This window comes from Belonocnema kinseyi, chromosome 3, assembly GCF_010883055.1.
Source record: "Belonocnema kinseyi isolate 2016_QV_RU_SX_M_011 chromosome 3, B_treatae_v1, whole genome shotgun sequence".
Taxonomy (NCBI): Eukaryota; Metazoa; Arthropoda; class Insecta; order Hymenoptera; family Cynipidae; genus Belonocnema; species Belonocnema kinseyi.
The window spans coordinates 94,835,456-94,861,009 of NC_046659.1; the positions used below are offsets into that span (position 1 = coordinate 94,835,456).

At 32.9% G+C, this 25,554-nt stretch overlaps 1 protein-coding gene across 2 annotated transcripts in view; it reads right to left on the minus strand.

The window, feature by feature from the left end:
- The window catches only part of LOC117168981, a 247,487-nt gene that overhangs the window by 160,792 nt on the left and 61,141 nt on the right, over positions 1–25,554 (minus strand). Inside the window, exon 1 of one of the 2 annotated variants that reach the window (XM_033355001.1) lies at positions 6,685–6,764. The exons of the other annotated variant lie outside the window; for it this stretch is intronic. The gene's annotated coding sequence lies outside the window, so the exon portion shown is untranslated. Of the gene's footprint in view, positions 1–6,684; positions 6,765–25,554 lie in introns of those variants that run through there. 2 annotated transcript variants of the gene reach the window in all.

Consider the following 25,554-nt stretch of genomic DNA (forward strand, 5'->3'; position numbering starts at 1 on the left):
ATATGTGTCTCAATTTTTTCTAGTGTCGAATAGTCTTAGTTATTGGCCGTTGAAAAGCAGTGTCCCGGTAGTGGCGTTTTGGCCGTTTAAGGGTTAATTAAGAATATATGACATGATTATTACAATAAAATAATATTGCTTACTAAAAATAAACACACTTATATGCGAATACTGTTCTCTGCGCATGTGCAGATTAGGTGAACCTATGCATTCATATTTCGCTGACGTTGCCTGCCCCCCCACCCTGTAGCAGTTTTGGGCCCTTGAAAGCACTGAATAAAAGGCAGAAGTTCACAATAACGTCATTCGTTGCACGTACAGCTTTACGTAAGGTTCCTTGCGAAATCACTTCTTCCCAATTCCAGGCTGTGTATGATAATTTATTTAAAGTAAGTTTGAAGTGTTCAGCAATTAGAAGGAAACGAGCACGTTGGATTCTTTTTGAATTTTGAAGCAAGACTTTATCCACGATGGATGTAAGTAAATTAAATTATGCTTACTACTTTCCTCCATTTCCAAATTGAGCCATTTATAAAATCTATAAAAATATATACTGGTTGCTAATATTTTAACTAATTTTTGAAGAGATAGAGGAAACTATGCAAGAGTAGGTCAGTTTGTGCAGTTTGTCATTTACCAAAAAATATTCTCGAAGCTCTTTATCACGACATTTGGAACAATATTCAGCATAAATAGACGAAATTTTTCGAGTACATTTTTGAAGAGTAATATCACTGAATGGTTAGGTTTTTGCGATAATTGAATCATACTAAACTTTTGCAGTCAACGAGATTCGAAGGTGTCAATGAATCACGGTAAGATTTAAAAATAGATATACATTTAAGCATTTTCGGTATTCTTCCCTATTAAAAAAATCCAAGTTAGAAGTTAATGTGTGATATTTTAAAACTTTACAGAAATAAGTGACTTCGTACACACATTAAAATTATTGATTGCATGTATTGTTTACAGAAGAAAATAGTTCAAAGATTAGCTGAGCTTTCTCGCAGGCTGTGTTTAATCCTCAATAATTTTCTACGAGATCTGTAAAACATTTTGAAATTTTAATGACCTGCTTTTGCATAGCTTCTCCCACTGAAATTTGCGTGAAAAGTAGTTTGAATTTCTGTTCAATCCTAATGACGAAGGTATGATTTTCTTTCTTGAAAGACTACACTAGGGTGGTCCAAAAATGCATTGTAATTTTTTTTTCACTCTAACGGGAAAAACACCCCCCCCCCCCACCCTGAGTTTATATTTCCAGAGAAAGAAAATCCGTAATTTTGTTTTTTAAATTTTCGAAAAATTGAACTCATGTTCCAGGGTTTCATCGACACGTGTCAAGTTTTTGAGGGATTTAAAGGGAGTGCCTAAGAAATAAAACCATACTAATAACTTTCATTTCCCACCTACCGCCACCCTCCTCGCAGCGCCCCAAATATTACCTAAAAATAAAAAAACTACATTTCTACGTATTATTGTTACTTTTTAGCAATTTTCGTCGTCTTTACCATATAAATAATTATTTATGGACAATTTGAATATTTACCATGACTTTTTAAACAATTTTCAATTGTTTAAAAATGTAAATTATTCAAACAATTATTTATTCCCCAAAAGTGTGAAAAATAATCGTATTTTCTGATTGAAAGGCAATATTTTGTCATTATTTGTATTAAGTTTTCGAAAAATATTATGTAATTATTTAAACAATTAATTATTGTTTATTTTCAAAATTTCTAAAAATTGAGCGAGAGGTGTTTACTTTTTTGAAATTGGTATCATATGCTACTTTTTGTTGAATAATAACATAATTTTTGATAGATTTCTTGTCACGTTTAACAAATTTCTATTTGTTTAAACAATTTTTATTTACCTAACCAGTTATTTTTCGATAAATAAAAAATTTATTTAAATACAAGACATACAATCAATTACGATGTTAAAAATATTTTTCGAAAAGTAATTATTTAACAAATTATATTTGTTTAAACAATTAAAAAGTGGTAAATGTATTATTTCTATACACTATAAAGACAGAAACATAATTCTATGTGTTTTATTTTATTTCATTCTTTTATCTATCGAAAAAAACTGCTGGGGCAAATAAATATTGTCTAAACAAATAGAAAATTATTAAACATTAAAATAAATGTATCAAAATTATGTAATTAATCAACACAACGTAGCATAGAATACTAATTCAAAAAAAAAGTTTATATATCTGGCTCAATTTTTATAAATTTTGAAAATAGACAATAAATAAATAATGTTTTTAGAAAATTTACTATTCCAAACAATAACAAAATATTGCAATTCAATCAGAAAATACGATTATTTTTTACATTTTTTGGGAATAAATAATTGTTTAAATAAGTTGAATTTGTGCACGCAATTGAAAATTGTTTAAAAAGTCATTGTAATTACTCAAATTGTCCGTTAGTAATTTTTTGTATGAAAAAGACGATGGCAATTGCTAAAATGTAACAATAATACGTGCAAATGTAGTTTTTTAATTTTTAATCATATTTGGGGCGCTGCGGGAGTGTGGGGGTGTGTTGGAAATGAAAGTATTCGAATTTCGAAGAAAAAAAATTAAGGATTATCTTTCTCCGGAAATGGAAACTGGGAGGGGGGGGGGGGGTTTGCCCTGTACCTCGAAAAGCGTTTTTAGGACCACCCTACTCTACAAAACTAAGATTGGTTTTTATTAAAATTAAAATTGTCTGAAAAGATTTATTTGGCAAAATAATAAATGAATCCTAAAAAAAACGATTTTTTTTGGAAAAACCAACCGAATCGATTTGTAAAGAATCTTGCAAAGAATAAAATTAGAACATTAGCCTTAGGATTCCAAATGCGAATTTTATTTTTTTTACCTACAACCTAAGCTGAAACATAAAAATTTAAGACTAATTCTACTTAAAATCATGCAGACAGGTCTAACTTAAGGTGACAGAATAATATGATATTTGGAATCATCTATAGTGCAAATGAACTAAAACGTATTTCAGTTTGATAAAAAAATGCTGCGAATTCTCAGAAACTTACATTTTTTCAAAATGCAGTATTTTTAGAACGAGCGTAGATATTCAGAATTAAAATTTTTCAGACATGGTAATTCTTGCTGTTTTAGTCGATTCAAACAAAAATAAATAAATAAAAATAAAAATTGAGAAAAATAGCAAAATGGAAGCTGTTTTTATTAAATTCTTGAAACTGGACTTTCTCAGAAAACCCACTTCATTTTTTCTTTTTAGAAACAGGTGGTTATATATACTATATATATCTTGAGTTTCATTCTTGGTAAAATACTGCTACATGTTGAGATTATAAAAAAATAATAAATCTGTATTTTTCTTGGACACCACGTAAGGTGAAAAAAGAATTGTTTAGATAAAAGTTGACACGTGTAGAAAAGTTGTACTAAAGATTGCCCTGGCTCTTTTGTGTTAGCTTGCATAGTTTACGAGAAAAAATTAAAAATTACATTAGAAAAAAATTGTCATACAACGTGCACGATAAACGCAACTTTCGTGCCTGTAGACCCGACTGAAAATGTGAAATGGCCGCCCGACGACGGTAACGCGTGTGTACTTCGAGAGTGCTCATATCAACTCATATCAGCCGACGGGAATGTTTTATTCCCGTTTCCTAGTGCGGGCGGGAAAGCGCTTACCGACCACTTACCGTTGCATTCTTTATGGCTCAAAAAGCCCATAACAGAAATTTGTACTCGTTCTACGTCATGTTTATCGTGGACTAGGGCAAGAAATATCGTGTGTGATTGCCCAACTTGTCGCCCTTGTCACACAATATACTATTTCCGGCCTCAATAATAGTTAAACAAAATGTACCACATGTATGTGAAAAAAGGTGGGGATCTCCAGAAAATCTTTTTTTAATCGAATTTTGACAGCAGGAAAAAAAAATATTTCACTAAAATTCCATCGTTTTATTTTTTCATTATTTAAAAAAAGTTTCTGCTAATATAGGCAGTTTATTTTTCTCGTAATCGATGCAGAATATCCCAAAAGAGCGAGATATTTTTTGTAGAACTTTTCTAGATGTGAACATTGGTTCGGACTTTTTATTCTTTCCGAAAAAATGCAAAAATTCGGGTTTTCAAGAATAATTTTTTTAATGTAAAGTAGTAGTTTACCCGTAATGAAACTCATGAAATATATGTGTAGTAAAGTACTTTTTTTAGGATTTGCAGGCAATACTTAAATTATTGTAGAAAACAACCACTGGAAACAGAATTCAATTATAACACTAGTTTAAGATACCTCCATTGTCAGTAAATATTTAACAATAAGTCCAATATTTTACTCATTCTACATGAAAGAAAATAATTCATCCATAAGTTAATTAACGCGGTATTAAAAATGTCATAACATGTGTTGTTTCAGATCACTAAATTGAAAATTAAGAAAAAGATCATAGAACTTTCCAAGAAAGTCGACTATGGTGTGTATTTAATTGTGTATCGTACATACAAAATGGAATCTGACAATGAAGTGCTGCCAAGATTATCCTACCGAATAAATGAATATTTTCATTCGGAATTTGCGATGAGCAGTAGCCAGTTTGCTTCTCAATACCGCTTCGCACCAATGTTGGAACTTCTGAATCTAATCAGCGCCGGACCTGATTTACAGTATTGAATAATAGTAATAATAATCATGAAGTTCATTCGATCCCTTTTAGTTTTGGCATTCAAAAAGAAATTTAATTTAAGTATTCTCAAATATTCCAACCTGTATCTCTTGAGAAACTTACAATTAATCATGTACATATAATAATATGGTGGTCTGTGAATTCATACTTCATTTTACAAAATTATCATAAAAAACAAAAAGAGAATGTACTTTTGTAAATTATGTATATATGTGTTTTAAAATAGTTTTGTGGTGAAAGATAATGTTTATTGAATAAATCAATTTTAATTAAAAATAAAATTCAAACTTTGTTTTCATTTGAATCCTTAACTTCCCAATTCTGACATTAATATCTTTATTTCATGTATTGGTTATTACGTGGTAACTAAATACTTTGGATGTTAACCAAAGTTCTAAAAGTACAGATTTTAACTTTTTTCGATTGCAAAATATGTTAGTGCTTTTTGAAAAATGAAATGAGTAAAAGCTGTAAAGAATTGCTTTTTTTAAGCCATACGTTTATATGAAAAGGTTTTATGATATATAAAGAAACAAGTACATATTAAAATTACAAAGAAGTGCAGATTATTGGAGGTAATCATGAGAACTACACTTTCATATTAACAAAAAGTAAAGTCCCATATTTTATTATGAGATAGAAACAAGAGGTTTCTCGTTAATCCCAGATTGGGAGATTTATAGGGATTTCGACTATCGGTAAACTTGAAGGCGCATTACAGCGTGAGAGTGATATCATATAGAGAGTGTATATCATATTAAGTTTCCATACTCAAAAGATATTGCCAATAAAAATATAGCAGGTTATAGGAAGGAAGCGAAGAACATACTATTTTTCATACAATTAATCTCAAGAAGATAAGAATTCCAAGTCTACTTAAAGGCACTCTGAAGTCATGAATATCTATCTTTGAAAATCGTAGAATACATTTAAATATTGACAAGCGTTTCTATATAGCATTATCTGTCCATATGGATGGATTTTATTGGTACGCACTTTATCAAGCTACATTTATCGAAAATAAGATGAAAAAGAAATCGTTTATTGAAACCTCATTGATCCACATAGAACTTTTTATACCAAAGATTGGAATGATATAAGTAAAAAATTTTCACTTTCCATGAACATTAATCTTCAATTTGATCAATGTTTTCACAACCTACCTAACCTGTTATGCTTCCAAGTTTAAATTTATCTCTGATCACAAGAAAATTCATCTTCTTAAAATATTGAATTTGTACAATAATTTATAACGGCGATGTTCAATTGTTCACATTCTCACGATACAATCTGAAATTTCAGAAATTTGTTATTTCAAAATATACAATTTTGAATACAAAACCTGGAATTTTTTGTAACTTTCCAATAAAACTCCCCGTATTAAAAAAAAAAATCATATAAAAAAAATGTAAAATTATTCTAAACACTTAATTATTCAAAATTTGAGGTTATAGTGAATGAACACTCTCTAAATCTGAATTAGTAAAAATTCACTATTTGAATTAGCGAGAAGTAGGTCACTACCGATTAGTGAAAAACTACCCATTAGGTTAGTGAAAATATTTTACTAAATCATTTAGTGAGATTTCACTAAGCAAATAGTGGTTTTGAGAGGTATAGTATCTAATATTAATTAGTGGAAAATCACTAATTTAGTAGTCAAAATAACTAATTACACAGTAAAGTAAAATATTTGCTGGAGTCAACCAATAACCCCAACAGTAACTATATTACAAGACACGTTATAGAAGTAAACTATAATGTATATTTAAAAATTAAATTAATTTATGTTGATACTGTACTTCCTAAAGAAAAATCTAAATTCAGCTTTCCATGTATTTCTATAGAAATGAATGGAAAGCTGAATTTCATAACCTCAAAATGAAACAGCGCTCATGTTCTGTAGCAAATGTCTTCGTGTCGATATACATATCGCCACATAATGAGGACACTATTCACTAGGAAACTACATCAAAGTATAATAAACTACAAAATATTACTAACTTGTGTTTAAAAATTTGTTTACCCTCGTAGAAAGAAAAATTATGCAAGCTGACAAATGTAATCGATGCAAACGAGATGTGAACACGGGTTGGCGCGAGTCCACCATTAGTCGCGATCACGTGATCACGGCTTCGATCACGACTTCACTTATTAAATAGTGAATTAAACTACTAAATAGTAGTGGAATAAAATCCACTAATTGGAAATAGTGAAATTATGAATATTTTACAGTAGAAGACCACTAATTCAATAGTGAAAAGCCAAAAAATCACTATTTCAGCAGTGAATCATTCAATCACCAATTCAATTAGTGAAATTTTCACTATTTCAAATTTAGAGAGCATGTGCAGACAGTTTTTTAATTCAGCTCATTGCGCTTTAATTAAAAAATTTTAAACATTAAACTCGAAATGTCTTCAGTTTCATACAATTTTTTTAAAATCTGCTCTCTAAATCTGACTTAGTGAAATTTCACTATTTTATAGTGAAATTTCACTAATTGAATTAGCGAGAAGTAGGTCAGTACGAATTAGTGAAAAACTACTAATTCAATTAGTGACAATATTTAATAAATGAATTAGTGAAATCTCACTAAACAAATAGTGGTTTTGAGAGCTAAAGCATCTACTATTAAATAGTGGAAAATCACGAATTAAGTTGTCATCCACTAATTGAAAATAGTGAAATTATCACTATTTTTACAGTAGAAGACAACTAATTCAATAGTGAAAAGCCAAAAAATCACTATTTCAGCAGTGAATCAATCAATCACTAATTCAATTAGTGAAATTTGTACTATTTTAAATTTAAAGAGTGCAATTACATAAATTAAACAAAAACACGTTCGTCGCATACTTGGAAAAAATTGTAAAAATGTTGAATTTCTAAATCTAAAATTTTAAAGAACAGATCAACAATTAGTGTTTGATTAAGAATCAGTTTTAGAATGAAGAAAAATACACTCTGTCTAGTATGACAGTCCCCATCAGAAAATAAAAAAATCAAGTAGAAGAGAACCTGTCGCACATATGGGTTTGTCAAGGGCTAGATAGAAAATTGATAAAAAATGGATTGACGGTGTTGATAAATGGAAGGACGGAAAGAGAGATCGGGAGTTAGAAGAATTGGCCATCAAAACATTTAGGGGAAAACCGAACCCTGTCCTCTGCCGATTTGCCAGAGAGTTCGAAAAGAAAGCAAGAGAAGTATCAGAGGGGGAGGTCAGAGAGAGCGCGACAGAGTGAATCAGAGGAAGAATCAGTTTGGAAGATGGACAATTTGTGATATAGTATGTAGAATCAAGGATATAAATATGCAAGGGAATGAATTAACTGCAATGTATTCACCTAATGTATTCAGTTAGAATTTAAGTGTTAATATTTTCCATGTAAAATTGAAAGAGGAATTCATGTAAATTGTTGGATATTGTCACTGAGGTGGACACAGAAAAATTGTAAAAGCTTGTAAAAGTATACAATGGAGACAATAAATCAATCAATATAAAATAATCTATTTTATTGGACGAATGATAGTATGAACTCGGATCTAGAAAATTTACGTTAAAAACAAAATATATTCAGAAAATTGTGTTGTCAACATAAAATGGAAGATTCGCTTGCAACGTTTGCTACCCTAATTTAAATCATTTCAGCTTAGATATTTGATTTACTGGAGGAAGAAACCACCATATAGTAGATAAAGATTCTAAAATAGATAATCAAGAATTATAAGTGGAAATATAAGTAAAATAACAAATTATAATTTTAATTTATTAACAGATTACACTATAATATTTTACATATATTAGTATTGTAAAGTAATGATTATATACTGTAGGATCATTATCTACTGCAGGTTGTCCGCCTATAGTAGAATGTCAATGTTTAAGAAGTCAAAACACAGCTTTCACGATTTTTAATAAAAAGACTTTTTACCGCTTGCTGCTTATGTTAGAAGTAATTAAATGATCATAACGCCTTTGAAAAAACGACATAAAATAATGCGGGACTCCAAATTTAAAAAAAAAAAAAGAATTCAACGTCGTATACAATTTTTATAGAACAATAAATGTTAATCGGTCAGTCCTGCCACTCTCTACTTTACACTATGGGTATACCGGACGTTGTAACTAAAAAAGTTTCTTTATGGAAAATATTCCTAGAAATCAAAATCAGTCAAACAAAACTAATAAAATTGAAAAAAATAGTAGACCTGTCTAATTAATCACACTTCAAGACTGCTTCTTAATCATTCTTATTTTATTTTGAACCTCAACATTCGCACAATTCTAACCGCACAACTTCTATAAGGAAAGCCGAGCTTGTGCAATTTTTTGTCTTCGAATAGGGAACTTCAATTCAAAGTTGGAGTGGCTGCAGCAAATCGAGTTCAGCAAGAGTGAGTTAACCGCTCTTAACCGTTATACATGGTTGACTATTCTTTTCCATAGAAGTAAACACTCAGTATCTTTCTCACGTGGACTTTAATCGTACGTGATCCTCTATAATCTATTTAATCCATACGAATTTATAATAGTAATAATAGTAATAATAATCATATAACTATAAAATGCAATAATGGCCGAGTAGGAATTGTACGCAACTCCTGCGGTTTATATCAGATAAATAGGAGACAGCGAAAAATTTATTGAAGACTAATAACTTCCTTTTTCGATATACAACATGCGCAAAGTTCACACTCGGTAAAGAATACACAATAATGTTTAATTAATAAAATAATACACAGGGTTGTCGCACAACTTTATTTTCAAAATTCCCTGACCATTGATATTTAAAGACCTAAATGTCTAATCTTGTAACATTTCTAATGTAGAATGATAATAATAAATGTATTATTCTCGGGGGTCTATTATGTATAATTTCACTTCATATTTTTCACATCTCATTGTTTTTATTGCTCACTTAAGCTCACTTAAGGGCATGTACCAGTATCACGGGGCACGTTGTAGTTGTAGTTAACTACAAGGTTTATATTCAGCGGCTTAAGAATTTGAAAAATTTAAATATTGTTTTTAAATGTTGGGAAATAGTTCAAAATATATAAGGGCAAGTCTGTTTCTGGCTTATTTGAGTTTTTCTTTTGCTTAAATAGTGCAATTTTATTATCTTTTAAATTGAAACGTAACTGGAAACAGGGTATTAGAATCCAAGGTCCCGGGTAGAAGTTGCCCCTTCATGCCTAAACTAAATATTGGCTCTCACGAGGCTGCAGCCAGATTTTCTAGCTGGAAGAATTTAGGCTTTCCCTCTGCTGGCCCTCGATAGGTTATTATCGTATGGTACTTGTCTTACATTATTTATATACTCACTTTTCAGAACATATTTTTAATTAAACTAGATAAAAAGCTTTATTCATAAAGATATATTCAAAAAATAATTTCTATCAATTAATTATTTTCTTGAGGGGATCTTGTAAAGTCCTCGACAGGTAAAACGGGTAATATAGATGTGAGTACAAAAAAGTACGTTTTAAAATTATACATAACAAATCGAGCTTCAAAAACCTTTTTTCCTAATTTCTAAAGTATCGGATGAATGCCGTCAAGCATTTATGAAACAGCATTCAGCGTGGCATCGTGGCTATGGGGATTAGGCGCTCGACTTATAAGCCTGCGGTACGTGCGTTCGATTCTCGACGCACGCGGATATTTTAATAAAGTGCGTTTCTCTTTAGTTGTTTAGTAATAAGTCTTCTCTAGTCACATTTAACAATAAGTTTAGTTTTAGAATAACGTTGCAGAGTATAGTTAATAATCGAATGTCAATAAAAATACGAGAAAACGGAGGAGTGTTTGTCAGAGGCTACAGAAAGGTTTAGATTAAAACTTTTGCAAAGAAAATGTATTTTACAATTGGATTAAAAGTCATGGGGATAAATTGTTTGAGCTTCTGAGTACTATGAACAACCGTACATAGAATTTTTAAATTTGGAAAAAATGTGGTTTCAAAATTTTTTTGTACGATCAAATTTGGAATTTTCAACTTTTTGACCAAATTGAAAATGTTGTTATTATAATCTTTTAGGGCTTTCAAAAAGCAAAGTTTCTCTTCTCTTGGCTTTTTTTCATATCATGCGTGGTTGGGCTTAAAATCTTCATTTCAGTTTGTTTTTTTGGATTTTGAAAATTCTCTAACTCTGATAATTTTCTGTTTATAGAAAAAAGTCATGGGGATAAATTGTTTGGGTTTCCGAGTACTATGAACAACCGTACATACAATTTTTAAATCTGGAGAAAATGTGGTTTCAAAAATTTTTGATACGATCAAATTTGGAATTTTTAACTTTTCGACCAAATTAAAAAAATTGTTATCGTAATCTTGTAGGGCTTTTAAAATGTAACGTTTTTTTTTCTCCTGACTTTTTTTCGTATCATGCGTTGTTTCGCTTAAAGTGTTCATTTTAATTTGTTTTTTTTTTTTATTTTGAAAATGCTCTAACTCTGGTAATTTTTTATTTTTCAAAAAAAGTCATTAGGATAAATTGTTCAACTTTTTTAATTCTAAAAATAACCGTACAGAGAATTTTGGAATTTTTAAAGAAGTGGTCTCAAAAATGTTCAAAATGTGCCCACTTTTTGAATTTTTATCCAAAATAGTTAGCTAACGAACTTGAGCTTTAGTTTAGGACAATAAACGAGTGTGCCAAAGGGAAATCTAATAGATTAATTTTTTCGAAAATTATCGTGTTCACAGACAGACAGACATACAGACAGACATACACATGCGTAAAAACCTGTTTTTCGATTTCAGAGGGTCTCAAAACGTGGACATTTGACAAAAACTGGGGGGGGGGTTAAATTTTACACAAATCTAATACCTTCTCTGATGAGAATGTAATAAAATAACATCACCTATGACCTTTTGTAATTGCTTTTTTGGATGAACAAAATTATATTTCTATTCTTGTAGAACCGTTAACCTGATGTCAGCGGCTATAAATGTGATTTAAAAAAATGTGCAAATATTAGGTCATTCACGTATTATCGAAAAAAGTAAACCAGTCGAAAGCTTTTTTTTCAAATTCTTAGACAACTCATAATACACAATTTTCCAATAGAACATCCTCACCTTATCATTCCCCTTTTTAATTCTTCTTAACAATTATTTCTTCAGGTTTTAGACATCATAATTCGAACCCCAGCGACAAGACATGTGAAAAATGAAATGACAAACATAAACAAAAAGTGTTAATTCGATCGTGTTAATTGTGCATTAATAATATGTGAATAATGTTGTTTTGAATTTAAAAGAAATTAAAAGAATTCGATTTATAAGATTTGAAAGTAATTCAAGTTAAATTCAAGCGAATTCATTAGCATTTGATTAAATGCATAAGAATTCAAGGTGATAGTTTAAAAGACTTCAGAAAGATTCAACCAAAAACTATTTTAAAAAATTATTGCAGAATTTATAAGAATTCAGGTGAAATAAAAATTTTCAAGGGAATTCCGAAGAAATCAAAAGAATGTAAAAGAATTCAAGATAAATCAATAAAAATTCAGAGTGAAATCCAATTCTGCGAAACACACTAAAATATTATAAAATCTCGTGGAATTCTATGAAATGTTATGCCTTGGAATCTTTTAAAATACCCTAAAATATATCAAATCTTTTGAAATTCTATTAAATTCTTCAAATCATTTGAAATTTACTTTGAATCTTTGAAAATGCCATATAAATTAATGTAAATATATTCTTTGAAATCCATTAGGAACTTGACCTATAGTTTAGAACACTAAACGAGTGTACCAAAGGGAAATCTAATAGATGAATTTTTTCAAAAGTTATCGTGTTTACATACAGACAGACAGACATATTCGTAAAAACCTGTTTTTCGGATTCAGGAGGTCTCAAAACGTGGACATTTGACAAAAACTGGGGGGGGGGCAAATTTTACACAAATCTAATACCTTCTCTGATGAGAATGTAAAAAGATTACAAACATAAAAAAATATTGTAATAATAAATAAGATTACAAAAGCCTACGAAATCCTTCGATTCTAGTGAATAAACTCTTAGAAATCCATTAAAATATATTACAAAACCCCTTAAAATTCTACGAAATCTTGGAAAATTTATTAAAATTTTTTTAGAGATTTTAAAATCGCTTAAAAGTATTGTAATCCTCGGAAATCTCATAAGATCCCTCGGAATCTTTTAAATTATCCTAATACCCTATAGGCCATATAAAATTGTTTAACATCTTCCCAAATTCTAGGAAATTCTTTAAACCGTTTGAAGCTCTCGAAAATTCCTCGAAGATTTTAAAAATACGTATACTAAAATATTTAAAATTCTTTGGAAATTTTTAGATCTTTTAAAATACGCTAAAATGTTTCAAAAGAATTCCGGAAAATGCAGTAATAGGTATAGACCTGAAATCAATATTAGTTCAAACATGGGTTAGTTTATTGAAAGAAAAGTGGCTAAAGCGATCTTTTCATTAAACAAAAATACTATCGTAATTAGTGACTTTGTCTTAAAAATGTGACTAAAAAGTTATTTGAGAAAAAAAGTGACTGTGCACTGATTATTCTTAAGTTCCTGAAAGTGATTCTTACAGGAATTACGTGATTTTTACCACTTTTTTCAAAAGACCTGACTCCTCCTTGACCAAAAAAAATTTCGATTTCCTGGTATACGAGTGTAGTAAAAATGGTTGTTTACACGTACATTTGAAAGCGTTTAAACTAGCAAAATTATACTTTCATGTCGACTTCAGAAGGAAATAATAATAGGCAAAAGTTATATATAAATAGGGTATTAGAACCCAAGGTCCCGGGTAGAAGTTGCCTCTTTATGCCTAAACTAAATATTGGCTCTCACGATGCTGCAGTTAGATTTTCTAGCTGGAAGAATCTAGGCCTTCCCTCTGCTGGCCCTCGATTGGTTTTTGTCGTATGGTACTTGTCTTACATTATTTATATACTAACTTTTCAGCACTATATTTTTTAATTAAACTAGATAAAAAGCTTTATTCATAAAGATATATTTAAAAAATAATTTCTATCAATTAATTATTTTCTTTAGGGACCCTGCGTGTCAACAATATGCTAAAACACTTGCGGGAAAAATGCAGAAGGCGGTTGTCCTTAGGTCGCTCCGTGTTCTCAGGGTGCACGAGGCTTTTGCTGGATCGTCGTATTGATTCCTTTACAGACTGTAACCGCCTATCTCACGATCATGAGACGTGGTTGTGGCTGAAATTTTACCGCGATTTCGCTGAGAGCGGGTACAATTTTCCAGATTAGCACCCGCTCCCGGCGAAATCCTGCGGTTGTCCTTATGACAAATTTTTAATTATATATATATGAAGTGAAGGTAACCAATCGGTCATTTGGCACATTTTAAAAACTTTTTTGTGAAAAACCTACTTGACAAAAATTTTAAAACTTACCATGAGTATGATTTATACAATTGATCATCTGAATACATCTGATATTTGTCCGAAAATAATTTTCTTCATAATAAAATCACCTTGGGAAAATTAAAAATTTGTAAAAGATGCACTATATAGAGGGACGTCACTTTTACCTGGAACTTACAAAAACTCGGAGGCTTTTGCACAAGAATTGAGATCCACATGCTGTAATTTTTTCAATTAATGTTGCAAACTTTATATTCTTGCTGCGAACCTTCCATTCTTTAGTTTTCAAGAGCATGTTCTTCATAGTTTTCCTTCTACAACATAAGCTTGATGGGTTTGCGTTTATTGCAACATTTTTCCAATAAAGTAAATTATTTTATAGAAAGAAGAATTAAAATGATTAATGAATAGCAATGTTATTTTCGAAGTAGCTCATTCCACCCGGTCAATCGCATGCCCTGCTCTATTTCATTTTCTGTGATTAAAAAAATTAAAAAGTGGTATTTGGAGAGCATGATCTTTTACAATATTATAGCAATGTTACGTAAATAGTTGACAACTCATAATTTGAGATATGCTCAAAAAATCGTTTTAACCATTGCAAGCATGCACGATACTTAACTTGCTTATAAGGCCTATTTCTCTAACACGTATCGAGTTTACGAGCATTGTTAACCTTTGTGTTACTACACAATGTGCAAGACATTTTTTAACTTTTTAACAGTCTGAAAATTATAGTTTACTGTAAAAAATTCTAGTGTTTTATCTACTACTTAATTTTTTACAACAGTTGTACGGTTGGTAACTGGGAAAGATTCAGGTCCAATTTTGAAATGCTTACATTTTTAAATCAATTGATTCTTAAGAGTGTACATTGAAGTCTCAGATAAGAATATCTGGTTTTTGAACATTTTTCGAAGTTATTCAAATTTCCAAATTAAAAATTTCGAAACTGAACGTTTTAAAATTTAAGCCTTTTCAATTAAAAAAATTATAAAATCGAAAAATGTTTAATATGTGTTTAAAGCTGTATAATATTATGTGAATTTGACACCTTTATTATATCATACATTTTAAAATTCAAGGTTTGTAAAACTGATTTTTCTTGTCATTTTTAGCACTTAGAATTAAACAAATTCTTAATGATTTCAAACCAACAAATCTAAAATGTAATTCAAGTTTTGAAATCTAACTCGAACTTTTAGTAATTTACAATTTCAAAAGGGAACCCTATCATGTTGGAAAGTTCCAATTCAAATGAATTTATAGTTGCTATTTTCAGTTTACAAGGAGGCACAACACTGTTCAAAATTTTTTTTTGATTCTATTCCTGCCCGTTAGATGGACAGCGATGGGATCATCTTTCAACTCCCGCTTAGATCACACGGTAGCGCTCTAAGATTATAACCGGAAAATCCGGGTTTGATTCCTACTGCCAGAATTTTTTAACAATTTTTTTTATTAAAATGTTTAAAATTGTAATTTATTATTAAATTCATTTAAATTACGTTAAAATATTAATTTATTACGATTTTTTCCGATATGAAAATTTTTGTATATTTCAACATTTATCAGTTCCGAAGGGACATCCTTGAAAAAATCTGATTCTGATATAATAATAATAGAGATGTCTTATATTTCTGTTTAATTTGTAAGTATATCATTTTACTTTGATATTTCCTTATATTGGAATATTTCTTTTTATTATTATTACACCATTAGGCCATTTCCCTTTCGGGGTAGGCCCAGGTTGCTGATCAATCTCTCTAGCAATCACCCGAAGTGAAGATTCTCACAAAGTCGTTATGTAAGGTTGCCCGCTTGGGTCCATTAGTTACTTTGATTCTCATTATACTTTTTTTAAATTGTATTTTGATCTCATATGAAGATAATAGTTATCAAAATATAAATGTTCAATCGAATCAAGAAAAAAGAGAATTTTCTATAAGAAAACTTTTCATGAAGTAAAAGTGGTAAAGGTTGAAAAAACAACAATTTTTCATATGAATAAATTGTTAGAATGAATATTGATGCTTGATTTAAATAAATTTAATAGCCAATTGTAATAAAAAATTTTAATGAAAAAAAAGTTTGGCTACAAATACCGCGGGGAGGAATCGAGTCCGGACTTTTTGGTAAAAAACTTGGAGCGCTACCGCCCGATCTAACCGGGAATTGAAACACTCTCGCATCGCGGTCCATGTATGATATGCGTGTATTTTTAAAAATTAGTTTTTCGCGTGAATGGCTTGAAAGCGTATCTCGTAACTTGAGTGCATTGCAAGTTTGGTAATGACCTATTAGTAGGAAGAGCATAAATCCAAATAAAATTCCGAAGGGTGTAGGTCTGTTAGTAAAGGTTTCAGTCCCGTGGTCATCCTCATCTTTTCAGCTTGATAAAGTTGAACTTTTCAAGCTGTCATTTGAAAGCCTATGCTTTGTAAATGCTCATTAAACTCTTTTAACTTTTGAAATAAGATTATCACAATATTAGCATAGAAATGTTACCAAAATTTTCTGCAATAAAGATTCTTCTGATTTGTTTGAGATCGATATTCCATAAGTGATTCCATCCAAACTTACCTGTAACAAAACAAAATTGATTGAATTTAGCTTTTAGATAAGCGCTTAATGCTTATTCCCAAAAATTAGTTATCAGAATATTGTGAGAAATGTACACACAGAATACGGGTTTTCTCTTATTAATAATTTAACTAAATTCCTGGATCGCTTGATAATATACTACTTTGAATATATCATAATTTAAAGCTACAAATTTAATTAAGTTCTCCAAAGTTGTCCATATCATTCGAACATCAATGTCCTTTTCCTTATCTCGAAGACCTGAATGATATTTGCACCAACAAGAAGATAATGAAAAGAAATAAGAGCTGTACAACTGCAAACTGCAAGATAATGAGAACGAGTGTCGAACAACAAAATCTTACAATAAACAATGGTGTTCGGAGAAACCCGACACTGCATTGAACTGTGCAGTGTGCAACCAGTCCAGATAGAATCAACCTTCGTGTATCAGCAAAGTGCACAAGTGTTGATTCAGTGAGTAGTCGTGTCGGACTATTCTAGATATGCTATTAATGAAGTGATATGGTGTGACAATACATGAAAAATAATACGAATAGAACTTATAAAAGTAAGAATAGATACTAACCATAAATATAATCAGAAATGTAAAGAATTTCGGGATGTAAAATTTCTTCATTTAACGTCTGGGAAACAACTAATTATTATTGGTAAGGAAAACCCTTATTTAATCGACTTCTTCCATACTATTTATTAAGTAATTTTATACATGACATGACGTTTCGGAATCAGACCGATTCCCTCATCAGATATCTTAAGTCATTATGTAGAAGTTTATAAATTGAAATCGAAAATTTTTGAGTCGTTAAATAATAAAATTTTCGATTTCAATTACCGAAATTTGCTCACTTCATCGTGACGCTGTAGACGAGATCAGAATTATTCTCCTAACCTCAGTGAAACTTTCGCCGAAATGTATTTAATTTTTAACCGTTTGCAAGTTTTAGTTGCAACAAATTCTAACTTTTCTTTTTTCTTAATTGTTTTAAATCTGGTGTCCCGATTTATAGCTCGAATTCACTCATACTTTGACCGTTTTCCCATTCCTGCTAAGGATGTAGCAGACGACAGCTTTTATTCCATCGTAGGATAAACTTTCGCCAAATAGCATGTAAACTTTATCAGCTGGAAATTTTACATGTAACAATATTTAACTTCAGTTTTTTCTGTGAAATAAACTTTGAAATCGAATGATTTATTATTTTAAACCCCAATAATTCCCGTAGGAAATTACTAGCAAAACCTAACAATCCGCTGTTCTTAATTGCAAATCTTCTTTGAAATTGATTGATTTTTGTAACATAAACTATTTCAGGTGAAAATTTATATCTTTTTTTTAACCTAATAATTTTTCCCGAAAAATATCGACTTCTTGTATAAAATGCTAATATACCCTACAATAGTTAAAAGTTATGAATCTTATTTGAAATCTCATTACCTATAATTACAGAATTTTCAGGAATCTTACAAGCTTACAGAACTAAGTAACGAAATCATATCAGAATTTCCTTCAAGTCTCACAGGATTTCTTGTGAAGCTAAACTTTTTTTCAATTAACTAACATGAGTAATCATGAACGTTATAACTTTCAAAAGAGAAGCTTGTTTCTGGTTTCTGTTCAAGAGGAACTAAATTCCCTGCTCGATTTTTGTGTTTGCATTTATATAATCACATCACTTGAAACCGCAAATACGCACCTGTAGCGATTTATCTATGGAAATGACGTAAAGACTTCATGTTTCGTTTTGCAATGGTTGAAAGTGAAGGTGATGCCCCTGAGCCGATAACATTATCCATTCGCTCGTTTTGCTTCCACGTAGGTCGCACAACCGGAAGCCGAACCCTTTAGATTGTGGGCGGAAATCAGAAATAGTAAGCGGACCTATCTACGCCTCTCGTTTTGACAATAATCACAACAAATATTACACCATTTTTAAACATTCTACGCAAAATCAATAAGTATAAGGTATTAGACACTATACCTTATCATATGAATGTAAAATTAAATGAAAAGATGTGCAAGGTGTAAATTACTGCCTTGAATAGGTGGACAATAACACGATTTGCCAGTTGAAAAGTGGTTGAAGTGCAGTAAACAATCTAACATAGGGAAAAAGCAACAACTTGTTGACCGGTATGTAGATTGTAGAATGCAGGTTATGTTTACAACGTGTATAGTCGCATAGTTTAAATATTAGAAAAAATTTTTTTTTGCATAAAAATGAAATTATTTGTAATGATAAAAAAATATAAAAAAGGTTGATACAGCATTTTCAAAGAAATGCAGTTGAAAATTAATGAAAAGCTATTATTATAAGTGCGTTGTCAATTTTTAAATTGATGTAGCTTGCAAAATATCTAAGTAAATGCACATGATTTTTTAGGTTTTAACATTTTTCTTGCTGAAAATTCGTAAAATAAAAGAAATATTAGTTTAAAATGGCGAAAAAATTGTTTGCAATAAATACGTAAAACTGAAGAAAAATAGAAATGTTTTATTATTCATTTGTTTATTTATTTATTTAAATCAGGATCACCTGATAATTCAGAATAAGTTGAATTAAATTTTTTTTATAAATATTAGGTTCCATTGTTAAATTTTTTGATGACGAAATCATTCAATTTAGAGTTCGTAATTCTAAAATCTTTTGAGTCTAAAAAGTTTCCCCTTAGCTTTTTATTCTGAAGCGTATATTTTCTAAACCTAGGTTTGGAATACTTAAAAGAAATCAAAATTAAGAGCGTTTGAATTTGAATATTTTTGATATTTCAGTTAAAATACAGTCGAACTTCGATAACTCGAACCACCAAGGGGTGCGTTCCAGGCGACCACCCGGGTGAATTGGTGGGCGAAGTAAAGAAGTGGGCGGAGTTTACTTGGGTAAAATGGAAGGAGAACGGTAGAATGAACGGTTTCGAGTGTGCGTCGGGTGTATGTTTGGTGAAAGATAATTGAGGTTACGTTACATAAAAGTTTAAAAAATGCAAGAACAGGTTAAGAAGATTTTAATTGCTGCTTCAGTAACAAGGTCATTGTTATTACAAACAGTGATGTGTTGAATAATAGTGGATAGTGATGAAGATACTAACTTTAGATTATGAAGATACTAAACTTTAGTCTGCTACTAAGCTTGCGATTCCCGCCAATTCTACTGTTCACTTACTTCCACCTACCTAATTTCAGTGGGTGAAATAGTCACCCGTCGTGTGACCCCCATTCTTCACCCGAATGATCACTGAAGGTTCACCCGAGTTAAGCCCAACACTCACCTAACGTCGTGGAACGGCTCCGAGTGCACCCGAGTGCACCCGGGTGGTCCCCTGGAACGCACCTACGGAAAGCAAAACACTTCGAGTTACCGAAAAATTACGTATATCTTGACGAAAACATGTACGACCAGAACATACACTAAGCAAACAAAATACAATATTAGAAAAGAGTAGAATACATGTAAAAATGCCAGGATTTCTAAAAATTAAAGAATTATTAATTTGTATTGACTTAAAACTATTATTTACATTGAAAATGAGAGCATAGATATGTATTTTGTAATCAGAAATCTGTAAAATGTTCCATTGATAGAAGTTTAAAAGTTTACAGTCGAACGGCATTTATTTTGAAATTATTCAATCAGGTATTTTCACTTCATTCTTCAGCTAACTCCACTTCGTTAAATACTGAGGGAAAAACAATAAACCAAATATATGAGATTCGGCCCATTTTTGTCCTATTTTGCTAATATCTTCGTAAAAAATCATTTTTCCTATATAAGTGTATTTGTACAATAGTGTTTGTTTTTAAAGCTTTTACAATCTTCCATTAAAAATTTTTAATAACTTATTGGGTATTTGAATTAAAACATTTTAAGCTTAAATTTTAAAAACCTTAAAATTCAAGAATATCACTTTGAGTGTTTCAACTTGTACATCAGTTTTGAGCACCTCAAATGAAGAAATTGCCCGCTTAAATGGTTTGAATTTTATTATTATTAGTCAGAAGTATTATTGATAATTAAAAAAGGCGCGCACATAAACGCACCCAAATATCACTTTTTCTGCATTCCTCGTAATTTTTAATATGCGTTTTGAGAGAATTATCGAGAATGTTACCGTTTCGAAATATTAAAAAGGGTTTTGGAAATGAAATAAAATTTATATTTCAAGTACGACTTCCTCCGGATGATAGTATATAGTATATATCCGTATATATTTTTCGCACTTGATTAGTATCATTCTCAAAATGATTTTGGGGTTTAAAATTATTTTCTGGGTACATTTGGGGGCTTACCTCATTTAAATATACTTATATGAAGGAATACTTAGAAATAAAACTACTAATAAATTGTGTAGCATGAAGCGAAAACAATTCCGCAGCATATTTGAAAAGCTAGGTAGTGCGTTTAAATGTCAGAGTAAGTGAAACCGGTAATGCTGAATGAGTAAGGAGTTTTAGCGAAAATCTTTTCAGGACAAGAGTGTCCGCTTGTTGAAAATGATGATTTTTTTTAATAGTTACGGAAGATTTATCTAAAAAACTTTTGGATTTTAATTGAATTTGGTGAATTAACAAATATATATATCAACAAATATATATATATATATATATTAACAAATATATATCTGAAAAGAAAATGATTCCTTATGAATAAGGAGTGTAATTCATGCCCAAACCAGTTTTTCACCCCCCCCCCTCCCCAACAGATTCATAGGCTAATCAGTGTGCTTTCAAAACCAGTATTCTATAACTGAGAGACCATTCACTCTGAAATCAGATGAATCTTTGCCGACGATTGCATTTGATTTCATATGAGTTCATTTCGGATTCCATTGAATTTCATACAATGGCTTTTTTCTTGCAAGATAAATTTTATTTCAATAGCGACATGTCATTTCAATGAACACTCTCTGAAAGTCTATTGTCTGTTTTCGACTCTCATATAGACTTGTAGACTGACACTGACTACTCTCGAATCCGCTTGAATCAATCTGATTTCACGTTGACTGTTCAATAATTGTTCGCACGAGTCGCACTGACGGTCGCACTATATAACGTCAGGGGCGGCGTTCCAGCGAAATCGCGGTAAAATTTCAGCCACATCCACGACTCACGACCCTGAGATAGGTGGTTACAGTCTGTAACGGAATCAATACGACGATCCGGCAAAAGTTTCGTGCACTCTGAGAACACGGAGCGATCCAAGAACTACCGCCTTCTCCATTTTTCCCGCAAATGTTGTAGCATATTGTTGACACGCAGAGATGCTTTTCAGGCTATTAACGAGTGAAAGCTTGGCACCTCCAAGAGCGCCGATGATAAGGAAGATTAGTTTAACAGAATATTCCGGGTACAATCGTTGCAACTCCCTTATAAGGTCTCTATACCTCTCTTTCTTTTAATTCTCCTTGACTATGATGTTTTTGTCAGCTGGTGCCGAAAATTCGATAACGAACATGGTTCGCTTCTCGAAGTCAAGAAGAACCATGCCAGGCCTCGAGTGTGCAACAGAAACAATTGTCGAGAATATAAAGTTCCAGTATATGCGGCACTTTCCATTCTCGACAATTGACTCGATTTCCCTAGAAGCGTTTAGAGGAGTGATATTAAGGTTAATGCCGTAAGAGTGACAGAGATGGCAATAAAGCACTCTTAGTGCCACATTGTGCCTTTGGATGTAGGTCGTTCCCGCATGAGTTGGACAACTAGATAGTATGTGCGCTAAATGCTCGGGGTGTTCATGGCACGCCCTGCAGCTATCATCGGGAATGTCTTGGCTCAAAATGTGGCGACGATATGTTAAGGTGGAAATGCTACAATCTTGGCATGCCAAAATGAAACCCTCCGTACCAGGCTTCAATCCGGGTGATTTAAGGAAAGCAAAAGTTAGCTCATACGACATTGACTGATCCTCCACATTTCTGTGGAAGCTACCGTGCATCCTACTGTCGAGGATCTGTTCACGGAAGTTTTTCTCTTGTGCTTGCTTAATACGGGCTTTCAGGAGTACTCGAGATAGATAGGATTTGATGAATTTTGCTCACCCTTAATACTGAAGTTAAGTTTAAGTGTTTAAGCAGCCTCCTCCGCTGCTTTGTACAAAAACACTCCTTTGCCCACTTCTTCGTGATTCCTGACCATTTTAAGAAGAGGGTCTCTTCCATTTGCGACTCTATGTGCTGTACCTAGAACAATCCTGTTGTGAAGACATTCAAGACTCAATATTCCGCGACCACCTTGACGGCGTGCGATGTACAGTCGCGGAACAGAAGACTTATGATGCATGCTTTTGTTCATGTGTATAACCTTTCTCGTCCCGATATCAAGGGATCTGAGCTCGTTCTTCGTCTATGGAACTACTCCAAATGAATAGATTACTAGCGGACGGCCAGCATGTTCGTTGCAGATACTTTGTTTCTCGCCGACAGTTCGGAAGAACAAATTTGCCGAATGAGACGTTTGTATCTGCTTCGGAGAGTATTATTTATGGATGTAACATTCTGAATGCGGCTCTGTGGCATGCCCAGGTATGTCTAAGTCTCTCCGGCACAAAGGTGTCGTATAGCGCTTCTATCAACGAGCTCAGGATCTTCAGGGATGCCCTTAAGTTTTCCTCGCTTCAAATAAACCTTGGCGCATCTGTCTAACCCAAATTCCATTCCAATTTCCTTAGTATATCGTTCGACAAACCCTAGAGCTAGATGTAGTTGCTCTTTGTTTTTACCATAGATCTTAGGATCATCCATGTAAAATACATGAGTGACCTTGTACATTCGATCTGCAGGTTTGCCGCACAAGTACCCTTCGGAATGGCGAAGTACTAGAGATAGTGGCAATAATGTAAGGCAAAAGAGGAGTGGGCTCATGGTGTCGCCCTGAAAGACACCTCTCTGAAAGGTGACCTAGTTAGTTGTCACACGATTTTTTCCATATAAGATAGTAAATCTGGTTTTCCAAAGCGGCATCAATCTCTCTATGCACCTAACTATTTGTGGATGAACCTTTAAGCTTTCCAAAAAACAGATGATAAGTCTATGGGAGATCGAATCGAAAGCTTTCCGATAATCAATCCAGGCCATCGAAATGTCACGCTGGTAGAATTCTGCATCTTTGCAGACACATCTATCGATGAGCAGGTTCTCCCGACATCCCGCTACGCCTTTCTTTGAGCATCGTTGTTCATACATTTCTTGTCGCACAGGTTCAATTGCCCGTACAATCCTATCATTTAGGATAGCTGTGAATATCTTATACAATGTGTTCAGACAAGTGATTGGCCTGTAATTCTTCGGGTCAGCTAAGCTGCCTATTTTCGGCAGGAGTATTGTGCGCCCTTACACCAACCACTCCGGAATCGGCTCTTCTGACTTTAAATATGAGGTGAAAATAAGGGCCAGATGCTGATGGGTTGAAGGAAACTTCTTCCACCAGAAGGTTTTGATACAATCTGGTCCCGGTGCGGAATAGTTCTTCATCCCTCTTAATACTTTTTTCACCTCCTCGGTAGTGATGGGTGGGCATTCTTGATCAGGTGTTATGAGGGCATAACACAGCTCCTTGAAGCTATTTATATTTTCTGATTCTTCGCCCAGTCTATGCTGCACTTCGTAAACTTATCTCCAAAATACTTCGACCTCCTCTGGTGTGGGCGGGTGATCGACAGTAACTAGAGGGTCTTGTAAGAGTCGAGATGGGTCAGAGAGAAACTGCTGATTTTCTCCGACCCACCTCTCCCTCTGCTCTAGACTTCTCTTGGCATCAGATAGTATCCATATTCTCTCAACAATATGCTGCCTGATGGTCAGCAGCTTTGACTTTTTAAGTGTTCGAGAACGGGACCGGAGTTCGCGCGCGAACTTTCGAACCTTGGCGGTAAAATTCCTAACAGATGTGATGTAGTCAATCACACATTGAATGCCGGACGAGTACTGTCTTGCCAAGCCTATCTTTATGGCAAGTTAATGCATTCGTCTTTTAGTCTTATGATCAACCGTTGGTTTTGTTTTACGGTTCGCATCGGCCAAAACTTTCGCTGCATTATACACACAATAATTGATAGCCCATAGGTCGAATTCTCCGGAAAAATGTCCGAGAAGCTCGTCATCCATTTCAGCCAGATCTTTAGGCTTGAGAGAAACCTTGGTCTTGATGTTTCTCCGGATCATAAAGCATCGCTCTTCCTCTATTGGATGCCTGCCTGCGGTTGGTCTTAGAGTCGCCTCTCTTTCTCTATTGCCGGCTTGTTCTAGCTATGGTAGAGTAGGCGTTCCGATTATATAGCCCCTTTTTTGGAGTAGTTCAGCATGCTTTCGCAGGCCTTGCTGCGAAAAGTGCGATAGCTCCGGGTGTTTCTCGCACCACAGAGCATGCAGCCGTGCCATGTAACCCCGTTTATGGGCCACACTCGCATCGTAGCACTCTAGCAAGTCGTGATTTAGTCGCTCCGTCCACCTAAATGTCCCGAGATTCCGCCGATCCATCGCATTGAATCCATTTTGATTGGCTCCCCTAGCTCTAGAGTCGTCGGCATTGTTGGCCGACCCATTGTCGGGAGCCCTGCGCGTTCTGTTGCTTTGAACCGCACTTATTACAACTATGTTTGGTGTTGTTCATTGTTATTCCCACGAGAAGCTAGGGAAAGGGGTTCTTCCATCCTTGTAGAGCCCCGCATGCAAGGATAAGGCTGCGTACTCTGAGAGGTCGCCCGGTATCCCAGAGTCACCGTTCTGGACACATCACCCAGGGGCCATTCAGCTTTCGGCATGGTTTGCACACCTCCGCTTGGGCCAATGATAATGGATTCAATGCGATGGATCAGCGGGATCTCGTGACCTTTGGGTGGACGGAGCGACTGAATCACGACTTGCTAGACTGCTACGATGCGA